The sequence below is a fragment of the Phasianus colchicus genome, chromosome 3 (genome assembly GCF_987193195.1).
Source record: "Phasianus colchicus chromosome 3, bPhaCol1.hap1.1, whole genome shotgun sequence".
In the NCBI taxonomy this organism is placed as follows: domain Eukaryota; kingdom Metazoa; phylum Chordata; class Aves; order Galliformes; family Phasianidae; genus Phasianus; species Phasianus colchicus.
The window spans coordinates 50,377,153-50,392,453 of record NC_143438.1 but is presented as its reverse complement, the minus strand read 5'-3'; the positions used below and the strand labels follow the sequence as shown (position 1 = coordinate 50,392,453).

At 43.5% G+C, this 15,301-nt stretch overlaps 1 protein-coding gene across 2 annotated transcripts in view; it reads left to right on the top strand.

Annotated features, from left to right (window-relative positions):
• The window catches only part of KCTD1 (potassium channel tetramerization domain containing 1), a 98,335-nt gene that overhangs the window by 34,291 nt on the left and 48,743 nt on the right, over positions 1 to 15,301 (top strand). The window lies entirely within an intron of this gene.

Sequence of the window (15,301 nt, the reverse complement as noted above, 5' to 3'; positions counted from 1 at the left end):
GAGCCTTGCTACACTTTTACCCCTTGCTTTAAGTTTGGAAGTCTTTCCAGCTCTGTCTATAAGATCTCGGCACCAACGTCATGCCCCATACAATCTCATGTTTCAGGCCATAACCTCATTGCTCGCTGCCCTATGTGACTCCCACCCCTGCAACGCCCAATAACAGCGGTCGGGTCGCAGCCCGCTGTGGCTGAGCACAGCTCTCTGACATGCCTGAGCTGCTCCCAAGTGGAAATACCAGTTCTGGACAGAGTGACCCCATCGAGTGCTTGCAGCTCCTCGGCCACCTCGGGGCTGGCTAGGGGAGAGGCCAGGGATGCCTGCATAAGCATCCATGGTCTTTAGAATACCGGTGCCCCCTCCTTTCTGGTGTGTTCTTTGACCTAGTCAGTGGGGTTTGATCTCCTGGTGTCTGAATAGCTTGGAGGCTTGGCTGTGTGCAGACAGAGCTTTTGTTCTAGCTCATTATTTCAGGTATCAGCTAAAGCTTGTGGCTGAGTTTTAACCCCGTGCTCCTCATTTGCTTGCTTTTAACAACCTTGAGAGTAATTTTGAAACTCTCAGCACGGTCCAGTGTTCAGGAAGGTCTCGAACGCAGCGACAAGGACCCAATGGAGAGAGCATCATGCACCTGTACAGCAAGGTGTTGGGAGCCAAAGGCATTGGGCCTGTAGCATGGCCCGCACCTCTCTAAACAACGCATCCAGCTCATGTGAGGAGAGATCCATTTGTTGTGTAGCTGTGTTTTTGGGCTGTGGTTCTCACTAGTGGCTGGTGACTCAAGTTGTTCTATGGTTCTGTGACTGGGAGGAGAAGAGAAGCATCTCAAACAGGTGGCGGCGTGCACAGCTATGTGCTGTTTTCTTATAACTGCAGCAGGAAGGAAAATGAGCAGTCAGCGAGGCTACGAGACAGTGTGGGCTTCAGAAGTAATTATATGGAAATGTTCATCTCCATTCACAATTTAATGAGCTAAACAAGGTACCCAGCCACTTCTGTAGCTAAATCTCGCCTTTGCTACAAAACTCATTAATTTAAGTCTTGAGGAGAGGGAAGCTTTTTCTTTTTCTTAATCACCAATTCTTCTTGTGTCGTTTTTAGCTTGTTTTAACTTACGTGCTTCTTCTGGGATGTGACAAAATCTTGTCTGTGGAATGGTTTCCTTGGGTAAATGTTAATGCTGGACTTTTTCTTTCTACCTTTTATACTAGTTATGCTGGTCGGGACCGAGGCATTTCCTGGGGAAATTAATGGCTGGCTGGGGTTAATGGCCCACGGCACAGCCCCCAGTCATCAGCTCTCCCAGCTGGTCATTAATCCCCAGGAAATGCCTCGGCTCTCTAATCGTGGTTGCTTCATTATAAACAAAGACTTTCCGGGCCCTTTTACTGAATGCATCTTATCAAGCCATGTGGTGCTAAATTCCGCTGTTGACAAATATCACTGGTTCCCCGAAGTTGGTTGTGTTGGCAGCTATCCTTCCAGGGAGTGCACACTGCAGTCCCACAGCCTGGTGTAACGCCCTGCTCTATGAGTGGCAGAACGATGAGCAGGCGTCAGAGTGGGTTTAGCAAGTGTATGCATTCTTACAGCATTAGTACCTTGATCAAGGTATGGAAAAGGTTAAGTGAAGGCACTAAACTGGAGGTATTGAATTTGCTCTGAGTATGAGCTTCAAACGATCTGAGCAGGGATGCTGCTTTTGCTCTTTTTTATCGTGGCTGCTGTGTTCTTTAAGTTTTAACCCTGAGATGAGTTGTTAACACTTGGTTTGCAGGAGCCTCCTTCAGAGTTGAAAAAGATGCTTTGAATGATCATCTTGATCCTTAGGTTGCAGCCGTGAGAGCTGCATTATGCAGTGTGCTTTAAGCACACTGTGCCATCTTGGCACAACTTGCGTTTCAGTCCCCGTTTGCTCTGAAGTGTAGCAATTTTCTTGCCACTGACAGCAGTGTTTCAGCTCAAGTTGATGACAGAGGGATGTAATTTGGCTGTTGTTCATCTCTCATGGTACTGAAAGATGAACAATAGCTGAAGTTTAAGCTTTTGATCTGCAATGTGGTGGTAGCTGTTGAGATTTATAGGCCTGGTACATGCTGAGCTTCCTACAGTAATAATTCCCAAAAATAGGCCTAAGGAAATAGATTGGCTTCCGCTGTGGGTGAAGGGAGTCGCGGGTCACTTCAGAATTCTTCTGTTATGCTGGTCTGTAACTCAGTGTCTGGCTGCTTGTGGAGAGTTTATCAGCTCTTAAATGACCAAATGTTCAGAGGATGTCACATATATGGCCAATGTGCTTTTGTCTTGGATGTTCTGAGGAGACCTTCAGTGTTTTTTTGCTGGTTTAAACCCAGGGCTGGCTTTTTTGTTTGTTTTCCTTTGATTTTTTTTCACTGCCTTACACTTTCTTTGAAGGGCTTTCTTTGACCAGATGCAGAAATCTTATTCTGACTGCAGGTTTCTCAAAAGAAGGCGAAACAGTATTACATGATGAAATAATTAGACAGAAATCACAAATGGCAGCAAATCAAAGTAATTAATAAGTTAGTCTAGCTCTCTTCATTACTTTTTTTCTCTTAGAAGTGGGTGAAGATCTTTATCTTTGTTGTGAGGATGTCCCACGTTTCCAATAACTGCCACAAAAAAAGGCTCCTGTTCTGCATAAGCTGTTATAGTGCTCTGACAAAATCATCACCAGGAGCTTTCCATGTGTGCAGAATAGGAGAACTCATCAGAAGGCATCAGGAATGCTTAGGGAAGCAGTGTTAGGAAGCTAGGCTTTATTTTTGTGTGGATAATAGGTGAACCAATGTTCCTTAAGGTAGAGCAGCTATTGAGGCTGGTGACTGCAAAATAGCTTGTTAATTCTTCTGAGAGTGTATCTGTTTATTTAGCTTCCCAGGTTAGTTTTGGTTACACCACTGTAGTGGTGTTAGTGCCATCCCCTTTCATTGGTGGATTAGCAGAGTTTGCAAGATGTACTTCATGTCTGTTCTAAAAGAAACACATGTTAAAATCTTTATAAGTGAGGGTAAAAAATTAAATTGCACCTGCCTTTGAGGCTGTTTGTTTCTTGGTTGATTTTTATTTTTTTCTTGAAAGGAAAACGTTTCTTCCAGTAGTTACGTATGTGGGAAGACACTCATTGTAGAAAGGATGTGTTATAGCTGCTGGTCATCAAAGCTGCTCTTAAATACTGGGAAGGGGAGGCAGATGAAGCACATATTGTCTGTAAAACTGATGTCCTTAACAGTCTCCATAGGAAAACTTTGGCTGTTGTTTTCTTCAGTGTTCAATCCGTGCTGTTCATTACTGTGAATTCTTCTAAAGACCAGTCATTGAATAGAGCTGTTTTGTTTGTTTTGAAGGTGGAAGGATATCCCAAACTATGTTCCCTGTAACCAACCTGATATTGGGTAGGAGATGAGTGCAAGAGAAGCAGAATGGAGATGAAGCTCAGTGGCCTCTGCAGGCTCTGGGGGCTGTGTGTGCATTGGAGTGCAGGATGGGAGCTGCTCCTCCTTCTCTTCCACTTGAGGCAGAGGTGGGGAGGGCAGGGTGTGCTCCGAGGTGGCCTGGGGTGAATTTCTCAGATGTGAGAATGGCGTTTTGTTGCACACGTGTAGAATTTGGATTTTGGAGTCAAATACAGTTGCTGTATCAACTTAGTTGCATTGGTGTGATGTATGTAGCTGTTTCAGGTGGTGTTTTCTTCCAGCAGCGTGCACATTTTTATAACGTTTTTACTTTTTAGAAGTTAGATACCTATTAGTTATTTACATCATGTGAAGCAGTCAGAAACTTGCCTAGTCCAGCTTTGGGTGAGAAGAGTGCAAGAGATGATCCATTTCATGTAAGTCAAACGAAGATGACCTTTTACATACAGTTAGAGGGAAGGCAGTGTCATTGAAGCACTGCTGTATTTTGACACTTCTGCAACTCTATAGAACCCCAAATGAGTAAGTCGGTACTCTTCCTCTGTGAGCATCAAAGGGGACCTGTGCAGACTTAAAGGCAGCAGTTGTTTTTTTCTAACAATAAAGTCTTCTGTGATTATCCTGTAAAAGATTTCCCATTGCCCACTGCTCTCCTGCTAGAGAGCAAGAGATCAGAAACTGTTTGGTCTAATTGGTGAGTCTGTGTGACAGCGAGCTGCCTTATTTCATGTGTGGTGTAGAAATAAATGAGTGCTTAAACCCTTTGAAACACACCACTACTGCACAAGCCATAGGCTGTAATTAAATTGAATGTGGGGTTGTATTGTCTTGTGCCCTTGGCTATAAACTTGATAACAGACCATGGTACACCACTATTGTGTTAGAAGCTGGAACCTAATTAGCTATGTTGTAGATTTTCAGTCACTTTCGAAGCCCTTCTGTTCATCCCTTTCCCAGTATCCAGTATCCTTTTTTTTTTTTTTTTTTCCCCGTATTATTTCGCTTTTCAGTTTCTGAAGCAATAAAAGCACCCTGTTTTTCGAAGGAAATTATTGAGGGCATGTAGCCAAATATGTACGTGGAAGATAATTTTTTATCGTATTTTGGATTCAAGGGACAAGTGTTAGTGACTGCGTTCTATCTGATGTAGAAGAGATTTATTAATGTTGTGATAGTCAAAATATATAATCACATTTTCAGGGAATGCTTTGTAAGCCCCTCTCAGGCATTTAAGGGGGGAGGAGGGAAGGGATTGTAACTTCTCACAATACCTTGATCTGAAAGTAACGTTGAAAGACATGAGATTGAAGTCTGTTCTCGTTGTTATTTTGGGATTATCCACATAGAAAAATGGCTCTTCCAGGCTTTTAGAAATTCGCATGCTTTTGCACTCAGCCAGTTTTAGTGAGTTGATCTGAAAACCTTCAAACTTGCTAGGGACTTAATCCCTAATGAGGACAAGTGCTTTGATCTGTTCTTAGTGCCATTTTTAATTTAGGAAATAATGTTGCAGCACACAGATGCAGCATGTACATTTCAAGTAAATTCTTCATTAATTGATATGCTTACTGATTGCATGTGTCTGTACTCTTCTGTAGCTGATACAGATCATTTCAGTTCTAGCACAGTACTCCATCTCCATCCTTCCTCCTTAAGCATACACACCAGTGTCTGGTGATGCTGTCATTTGTTTGAGTTCTTCTGTTTTTTATACGGGGAGTGGGAGGCTGTGAAGTTGCAAGTGTTGCATTTGGGAGCTCTAATGAAGGGGCTGCAGCTCCTGGGCTGCCCTGTAAATTGGCACCTGTGTATGCTGTTGCTACTTTTGCATCTCTGCCAGAAGCATAGTGCATAAATGAATGACTTCTCTAAAACGCTGCTGTATTTTAAGCTCCTCTTTTGTGTGTATATGTCCGTTCGTGTGTTTAAAATTAAGGATTTCTGGAGAAACTTCAAGAGTGATTTCTCAGTAGCCTTCAGCTGAACTCTGAGTTGTTTCTAAGTGCACATATATAGAGATCTGTATTTGTGTGTGTAATGGATGTGTATGCATATGCTGCTTTTGCTGCTGTTGATTTCTTTGTGTGTGTTTCTAGTATGCTTCAAAAGTGGCAGGGAATAATCAGCAGGAGCAGAGAGGTGATCACCCCCCTGGTGAGGCTGCACCTTGAGTACTCTGTTCAGTTTTTGGGTCCCTCACTACAAGAAAGACATTGAGGCCCCAGAGGGTTGTTTAGAGAAGGGCGGTGATGCTATGAAGGTTTTGGAGCACAAGCCTCATGGGGAGCAGCTGAGGGAACTGGGATTGTTCAGCCTGGAGCAGGCTCAGGAAAGACCTTATCGCTCTCTACAACTCCCTGAAAGGAGGTTATGGTGAGGTATGGCTCAGCTTCTTCACCCAGGTAACAGCAATAGGAGAGCAATAATGGTCTCAAGGTGCACCAGGGGAGGTTCAGGTTGGGTATTAGGAGAAATTTCTCCTCAGAAAGAGCAGTGAGGCAGTGGCACAGGCTGCCCAGGGAGGTGTTGCAGTCACTGTCCCTGGAGGTGTTCAAGAGATGTGTGGATGTGGCACTGAGGGACGTGGTCAGTGGGCATGGTGAGGATGGGCTGATGGTTGGAATGGATGATCTTAGTGTTTTTTTCCAATCTTAATGATTCCATGGCTCTGTTAAGGTCCAATACCATAGTTCCGATCCCTTGCTCTGATTTTGAGTTACTAGCTGTGAAGCCCGTGCCCACCTCGTCTGTGTGAGCTCCTGTTTTTACACTCACAAAACAAACTTGTGCACTGTTCCTTTAGTCTTTATCTTGGCTATCACAGTAGATAGCTAGGAAATTAATGCAGATTTGCTGTGTTTGGGAGATGATACTTTCTGTAGGCTTTTATCAAGTTGGTGTGGAAATGTGTTGGCTTTCTTCTGTAATTGTATCACCAGTTAATGGAACTGTCCCTGCATCCAGTCTGGACCAGGTTCACATTTCTACTCAACTGTTGAAAGTGCATTTTGGTGGGAAGAAGTAAAGAGATGCTGTAAGCATGTGGGTTTGGGGAAGTAACTGCTCAGTGAAGTAGCCTGTTAGTGTCTGTATACTTTCTAATTCCTTTTTATGCATTGCTGAAGCATGCATTTTGCTGACTATATCTCTGAAAATGCAGCTTCTCAGAAGAATCACCTTGTCTTTCTAAAAATACACATTAATGGGTGACTCAGAAATACACAGTAATTGGCAAATTCCAGGACTGTGAGGGCTGGAAAAGCACCAGTCCTTGCAGGCAGAGGGAATGGTGCAAAGCTGTGTGTTCTCTGTAGAACAGACTGATGGTGGTGGGAATAAGATTTGAAAAATGTGAAGTCTTGAAACGTGTATTCTTCAGCCGTGGTTTAGATGTCTTAAAAAAAACAAAACAAAACAAGTCTGGAAAATCAGCTTGGGAAACTGTTCTCTCTCCAAAGCCCTATCTGAAGGTTTGACTTTTACAACATGGACACAACTTTAACTCAGAGCAGGGTTCTGCCTGCCTTTTTTAGTGCATTTGACGCACTTCCAAAACAACCTGATTTCTGTTTCTATCTCTAGAAGTCCTTGCAGGTTACCATTTATTTATTTAAAGCATTGTTGTTGAAATGCACCTACATCTGTCAGCTGCTTTCAGAGAAAACATTGCAGGTCTTCTTGCTGCTGCTTAAGCAGGACCTGGGTACTGATGATTCCTCTGAAAGTACTTCTGGACACAAGCTGCTCCCTTCCTTTTAGGATGTTGAGAAGTGCCAGAAGTGAGGCATGCCCCTAAGCATCAAGGAACGATTATGCTCATTTTAACCAGTACAGAGTTGTTAAAATATGAATCAAGTTAAAATGTGGTGACTCAGATAGTATTAAATGTAGTGTGAATTACATTCTAATGCATTGCATTGGTAAACATAAGTAGCACTACAAGTATCTGCATGGCGTAGAGGATGAGAATGGAATGAATGAATGCTTTTTTTTTTTTTTTTTTTTTTAAGTTTGCTGTGGTATTTAATAGAGATTCCTCAGAAGTGGAATTTTAACCAGTCAGCTTTCCTCAGTGTGGTATATTCACTTGCAGACTGCTAATAGATCTATTCAGGATCATGAATAATAATAGCAGGCTCAATCATGGTGTGGAGTAGTGATAGGGCAGTGACTGCTGCAGTCATGTAGCGTGAATGGAGGCTGCATGTTAGTTGTGTTTTAGAGAGGTAGTGAAGCATCGGGATCAAATCCAATTTGTCCAAGATAGAAGTGGCTAATGTATATGATATTAAATATTTATGAATTTACATATATGAAATATACAAGAGCTTCTCTGGAAGTAGTGCCTCCTATTCTTTGATGCTGGACCACAAAGACAGAGGTGAATACTGGTGTTGGCCCCTCCAGGGCCTCAGTGTCTTTTTTTATAGTGAGGGATCCAAAAACTGAACAGAGTACTTGAGGTGCAACCTCACCAGTGCTGAGTACAGGGGGATGATCACCTCCCTGCTCCCGCTGACTAATCCCTGCTGCTTTTGAAGCATACTAGAAACACACAGAAAGAAATCAACAGTTGGTGGTATGACAGTAGAGGTTGAACCTTCCCACCAGTATTCAGTTTCATGTTGTTGCCATGTGACGGATGGCAGCAGAGGGGCAGTCTGACAGAATGGCATCTGATGTGGAAGTGCATATGAAGCAAAGGTGTGTCGTTGAATTCCTTCATGTGGAAGAAATGGCACCTATTTGTTGATGCTTGTTGAGTGCTTATGGAGACCAACCAGTGGCTGTGAGCACAGGAGGCAGTGGGTGCTACGTTTCAGCTGTGGCAACAGTGTCAGTGGGTCACCTCCACTGGAGCAAATTTTTATGAGCATGGCATGTAGACTCTTGTTCATCACTGGAGACAGTGCATAACAAATGGTGGTGTTTGTGTTGAGAAAGAGCGTTTTGTAGCTGAGATTTTTTTCTATCAGTAGTGTTATTGCAGTCTATGTATCTGTTGTAGTTTCCGTGGAAGTAAATAGGAAGCATTACTTTCAGAGCGACCTATGTGTTTGTGAAATATACTTTTTATTATATAAATATTTCCACTTATATATAAACGTATGTATTTACATTCTTATATATACAAAACATATTTATACATAGCATAAATAATACAAATATATTTCAATTATGTACTGTAATACTATAAAACATGCGCTCTTTCTCTCTATATATGTATATATATAGTAGATTAGATTTCACAGGGCCCATGTTCACATTCTTTCTAAAGGAGAAAGCAGAGCAAACAAAAATTCCTTCCGTGCTGCTGTTTGAGCAGTGACCGCGGAGCCCTGCCCTGGGGACATGGGGCACCAGCAGCGAGGCAGCCTGTGGCTCTCTGAGCCCCTGAGGGTTTTCCTCCAGAAACGTAAACAAGTATTGTAGAAAAAACCTAAAGCATTCTCATTTTTTTCCCCTACTGTTTTTAGAAAACAAAAAGCTCCAAATCAAACACACTGTCTGAAAACTTTTTATTCACTTTAATGGCAATGGTGTAATATAATTGTTACCTGAGAGGGGGAGGAAAGCAGAGGTGAGTGCTCCAACCTATCCAGAAGTAAGCAAGTAGTGTTAAATAATGGGTCCAGCTGGGCTGTGGGGCAGAATTTGGGGGCAACGAAAAGAGCTGGAACTGAGGAATAAGGATGAGAAGGGAAGCAAGGTGAGAAGCCATTACAAACTACCTTATTGTAACCCATCAGGTATGGACTAGATTTCATTTCTGTATGCCAGTGCACATCCGCTGGGTCCGTTAGATGAGTTCAAAAGGTGGGAAATAATGTCTCCAAACTGGGGCTAGAACTAGAGGAGAAAATTAGGATTAAAAAATTTGTCCTTCCTAATACTAAATAACATGTGTAGAGGGCACTGAAGCAAGATTTGATCAAGGAGAAGATAGAGCCAGGGGAGTGGCAAAGAATGGTTTGCTTTATTTAAAGTAGAAATGCAGAGGAAAATGTAGAAGTAGAGTAGAGGGAGAAAAATCTTGTTGTTCTTCAACTTCCAAGTCAGTTACAAGAAGCTGAGTGTGACTTAAATTGAGTACACTGTATTATTGCCTCTTATGGAAGATTTTTTTTTTCCATAGCCTTAAAAAATGTCATGTTTAAACTAATGGTTGCCTTTAGAATTCTGTTTCAGAGTAAGTGCTGATTCTTGGGTATGTATCCCAAAAGAGATCCGCTGTCAGCACTGTGGTAGCACAGCGTACAAGCATTGTGCTTGCTTTTATTCCTAATGGCCAATAAACTAGTTTCCTCAAGCTCCTTGAAATACTCCTTGTAAAGTCAAGTGTCCAGATCAATTTCTCATCCACATCTTATTAAAGCTCAGTGAGGAAGTCGGGCAAACAGGGTTTTGATCAAAGCACTGTATAAGCTGGTGAGGTACCCCATTAGTCTTTAAGCTTCTTCATATAATTCTTCAAGAGAACCCCAATGGGTTTTTTCTTCTAAAGAAAGCTTTCCCCCACCCAGACTGGTTCCAGCAATGAGGTGGAAGCATGTGGGTCCTCACAGGGATGCAAGGATAGGATGCAATGTATAGGCTGTGGCCTTGCTTCTTCTGTGCTTTATCTGGCTTGTGGTTTTCTAGTGAAATGCTAGCATTGTTTAGTCCCTGCAATGAATGGCTATCTGCATCCAAAATTACTTGTGTATACTGCTCTATTCTGTATGTTAATGCCTGCGTTCTCATTGTGCAGTCAGTTCATGTTGTATATCGCAGCTTTAAATGCTTCAGTGATGTGCTTAATCAAAACATGTTGGTTTTGACCCTGGAGAAATAATTGCAGGGTCCTAGTTCCAAGAAGGCAGGAATTTCTTGTTGGTTCTGTTGGTGGATGGCTGGATGCAGGCTTTCAGCAAGTAATTCTTTAGAAGTAATTAAGCTGCTATCATACAGCAGTCCATTTTTCTTAAGCCTATTTTAAACTTTTATACAGTCTCTTTTCAGATCTGTCTTCTATCAAGTTTCTGCTTGTGCATCTTGATGAGTAGAAGACCTCAGAACAGTATTTACAGCATCTGCTTCTGTGCTTTATATGTGTAAAAAGATGCGTAATCATGCGCTCTATTATAACTTTATTCAAGGAGAGGTGTTTATCTGCTCTGCTTAGCCATGGCAGGCAGATGCCTTGAGCGTTGCTGCAAATCAGCAGCATTGTTTTGGAGGCACTGTTGAATATGTTGTTTTTGTTGTGCAATTTGAATAAAAGCTGTGTGTTTTGCTTTGGGGAAAATGAAGCCCACAAGAAATAGCCATCACAACACAGAACCTCCCTGCAACCAGTGTGACCATCACCTAGGTGTGAGGTTGTGCTTCAGGAGCTAGGGATGGAACCACTGGAGGTGACTGAGAAAGCTGATAAGAGATGTTAATCAGTATTACCAGCAATTTTAGCCCAAAGCAGGATGGGGAAGGAAGTCCTCAGCAATGATAATGGGAAATTGTTAGCTGTTCTCTGCCCTCCTGAGGCCCCAGCTGGAGTAGTGCATCCAGGCCTGGGGCCCCCAGCACAAGAAGAATGTGGAGCTGTTGAAGTGTGTCCGAAGGACACCAGGGCCATGAAGATCATCAAAGGGATAGAGCACCTGTTCTATGAAGAAAGGCTGAGGGAGCGAGCTGCACTTATTCAGATTGCACAGGAGAAGGCTTCAAGGAGTCCTCATTGCAGCTTTCCAGTACATGAAGGGAACTTTTAAACAAGAGTCCAGCTTCTTATATGGTCTGAGAATTATAGGACAAGGGCAATGGCTTTCAGCTACAAGAGGGGAGATTTAGGTTAGATATTAGGTACAAATTCTTTACTCAGAGGGTGGTAAGGTGTAGGCTGGTGGGTGGCAGCCCTGCCCATGGAGGTCCGAGAGACTGGATGGGTCCCTTCCAACCCAAACCATTCCATGACTCTTAAAATAGTTTTCTTGTGACTTACATGAAAAGTAGCAGTCTCAGTTGGAATCCTAGTGGATGAGCGTCCTCCTCCTGGCAGAGGAGTCCAGCACAAATGACACTAATTGTCACCTTTGCTGGCAGCGAGGCTGGGAGGAGTAGCTGCCTCTGTCACCAGCGGTGAGCTCCCCTGTGGTGAGCTGCCTGTGGCTCTGCCCCCAGCACACTGCCATCAGGGTGTCCTGCTGGGCTGGGAGCAGGATGTGAGCTAAAAGCAGTAGGCTCCTGCACCAATTTAAGTGGAAAAGCAAGACTAATGACCAATTTTGTTGTCTTCATGGTTTTTACTTGCCCTGAAAAATAGTGGTTTGCTTCTCTATTCTCCTGGCTCTACCATCTCCTCAATATAACTTCTCTGACTTTTACTGATGGCTTCTTGTGCCTGATCATTTCTTAATGAAGCAGGGGGCTATACTTTATTCTGTCCTGCACAGGCTTCTTTTTGTCACTCATTCTTGTTTTCCTTCCACTCTGTTTCCACTCCAGGCAAAAATTATTTCCAGCTGAGAAGGGCTGGATGCGTGTCATTCCGCAGCAGTTGTAAATGGCCCCACAGTTTTGCTTGCAAACATCAGAATTCATTTTGCCTCTGTGCACATCCTGTTTTCTCACCTTGAGTGTACATGAGGGAGGTCATTCAGGGCTGGACCCTGGGGCTGTCTGTCCCGGTGCTCCTTTCCCTAGGCCAGCGACCAGGAGCAGGTGTCTGTGGAGACTGGGAAATGGGCAAGGAGGGCATGCTTGTGATGGTCTCAGGTGCTTCTCATGTGGGTGTTATAAAAACACCAATTTTACCCTCTGAGGTATAAATGACATTCGTAATGAAAAGATCAGATATTAACACAATAGCGTTCAGTCTGTGGGATGAATGGACCCCTTTGCATTTTCTTCTCAATCTGTTTTGATGGGAATGTTGATTACAGACAAGGTAAACTTGTTTGTGCTTTGTTCATTAATAACAAACCATAAACTGGCCTGCCTCCCCTCCCCACAGGCAAGGCACTTGAAGAGATGCCAGACAATTAAACTACTTAGGGCAGTAATTACAGTCAAATATACAACAAAAATAAAATCACTGCACAGGGTTTTTTTTTTTATGCTCGGTTTTGTTCTCCACATTTATTAAACCACAGCTCTCGCCTCGCGACTGAACAGGAATGTCTCAGTTGGTGGTACCAAAGGACCAAAGTCCAGATAAGCTGTGGTGCCCCATCCCTGAAGGCACTCAAGGCCAGGTTGGATGGGGCCCTGGGTAGCTGAGCTGCTGGGTGGCAGCCCTGCCCACAGTGCGGGTGGAACTGGGTGGGCTTTGAGGTCCCTCCCAACCCAAACCATTCTAAGAAGGTTCCTAAAGTGTGCAACAAGCTTACCTAGGTTCAGCTTGGCATTTAGCAATCTCATTGATGGTCTTACGGCACATTCTTCACAGCACTGAAATTCTGCTTGTTTGAGCCATTGTGTTCAGTTTATAGGGCTGGCACTTCCCTGACTCTTAGCAGGAGTGTGATACCAGTGGTGTCCTGAAACTTTTCCTTTCTGACTTTCTTGATTCCTGTTGTACATGGCAGAGCTTTCCTCAGTCTGCTGCGATGCTGAGGAAGGGAAGGCTGAATTAGGCTGAATCACTTAATCCTGACTTAGTTTCAAATATTTACCTGTACCTGGTGCATCTTAAAATTCCAAAATAAGAGTCCACAAGCCTGACTTGCTGTGAGCCTGTTTAATGAGTTGGCGTCCTGCAGCACTGTGTGCACCAGTTCAACATATTTAAGTGAAATTCTTAGTGACTTCAGTATTCCAGATAAAGTGCACTTTAAAAAGAAAGAAACGGAGCTGTAATGAGATCCAGCTGGTGTACATAAACCTTTCACATTGCATTACATAATTAAGTTGGGAAGTAATGTATGGGGGAAAGTTCTTGTTGCTTATTCTTTTGTACTGGAGTTTTACAAGGCTGTATAAATACTGTAAGTATTTAATGGGGGAAAAGCAGGATTAAAAGCAAACAGCAGAAGATGGATGGTACGACAACGTCATAAAACAAGCGAGCAGTATTACCCTTGTGGTATTTGGTATTAAATAACTGAAACTTGGGAGTGTGCTGTGTATTGACATTGCTCTCATAAGATCGTTTTCTAATTGATCGCTTTGGTTAACATGATTGCTTTAAAGGTAAATTGGTTTATGCTGAACAATACCAGAGCGCAAATTCCCTCTGGTTTTGGCCAGCCTTTTTTATTCAGCGAAATCTACACCGCTGCGGCATTCAAAGCAGGGTATGAGCTCCTGGGCTCCTTACCATAACTTAACAACCTGTTCTGCTTTTAACAAACTGTAATTACAGAAACATAAACTACATCTTCATTTATTTCGACTGTAGAGCATGGGAGAGGAATGTGGGAAGGAATTCTTTGTACCGCTGTGAATTTAGTTGCCTACCTTGCAGTTGTTTCATAAACATCCTCGAAAGCTTCTGAAAATACTGAATGTGGAATGTGCCAAAAATGGTTAAAACTCCAGACTCTGTCCTCTGGCAGGCAAGCCCTGGCAAATCTTAGCTTGATGCTGCTGCCCTCGGCTGCCCTCCTTTGCAGAAGGCTTTTGCTCCCTTGCAGAGTCAGCAGAAGGTACCTGGGCTTCAGCAGCTGCACCAAGCCCTGGTCAGCGGATTTTATGGGGCTGCCCTTGTCACTGGGGATGGGCACTGGGCTGCCCGGCTGGTGACAGGGCATGCACAAGGCACGGGCACGTGGTCAGCTCTGCCGGCACTGCCCCAGGGCAGTGACCCCAGGGAGAGGAGCGGTGAGAAGGAGCCGTCCCAAATTGCACAGCTGTTTGCTGAGTGATGGTGAGTCGAGCCCTCAGCTATCCTCATTTAAAAAGGGTGGTCAGGAATGTATCGTAGCAAATTTAAAGCTTAGGCTGTTGTTCTGGTGAGAAGTCTAATTTACTGTAATTGCCTTTTTTTTAATAATGAGCCGATCCATTTGAGATGTCTCAATAACCATTACCCAGTTAAGATGATGGCTTAATTTGGAGTTGCTGTTACGAGTGTGGGCACGCTGGCCTCAAGCTGCTCGGTCTGGGCATTGCGGTGTAATGCTTAAGTCTGCAGAGAGTGACTTTTGAACTATACAGAAACTTTCACTGACTTGCATGGGAGCTGTTCAATGAGAGGTGAAAGGAGCACTCAGGATATGAGTGAATACAAATATCTTCTGGTTTTGTGGGTTTGTAAGTTCCCATAAATCAGTCAGCAAGTTCCCAGTCATTGTGACAACCGCATGTCCCGTGCTCGGGCACTGCAGCTGCCACAAACCCCAGCAAAGGCTGCAGTCAGCCCATAAGGAGCAGCAAGGCAGAAGAGTGGCATTTAAAATACAGGGCAGAGTCTGACAGATTTCTGCCTTGTTTTTTTTTTTTCATACTGTCAGTGCACCAGCAGACTCTTAGAACCACCCTCTCTTTCCTCCATTCCCCCCACCTTGCTACTTAAATCAAGCAACAGAAATCCATAGAGGGATTTTCTGGGAGAAATGAGATGAAAGCTTTTATGGGCTTGTTTGTAAGGATTTCATAGAATCACAGAATGGCTTTGGTTGGAAGTGACCTTAAAGATCATCCAATTCCAACCTCCTGCTGAGAGCAGGCAGTAGATTAGACTCAGTATTTTGTACTGCTTGTTCTAAGGAAATGCTTGTGTTAATGAGCATTCATGGTGAAACATGGGAAAGAAATTGGTTAGAAGAGGAAACGGGATGATCTGAGAGTCCCCACTTCCCTCTGTCTGCTGCAGGAGCTGGAGTCCCTATGGGGCAGCAGTCAGTTCTGCTGTTTCCTGACCTGCCTAAGTGGAATCCCTGTCC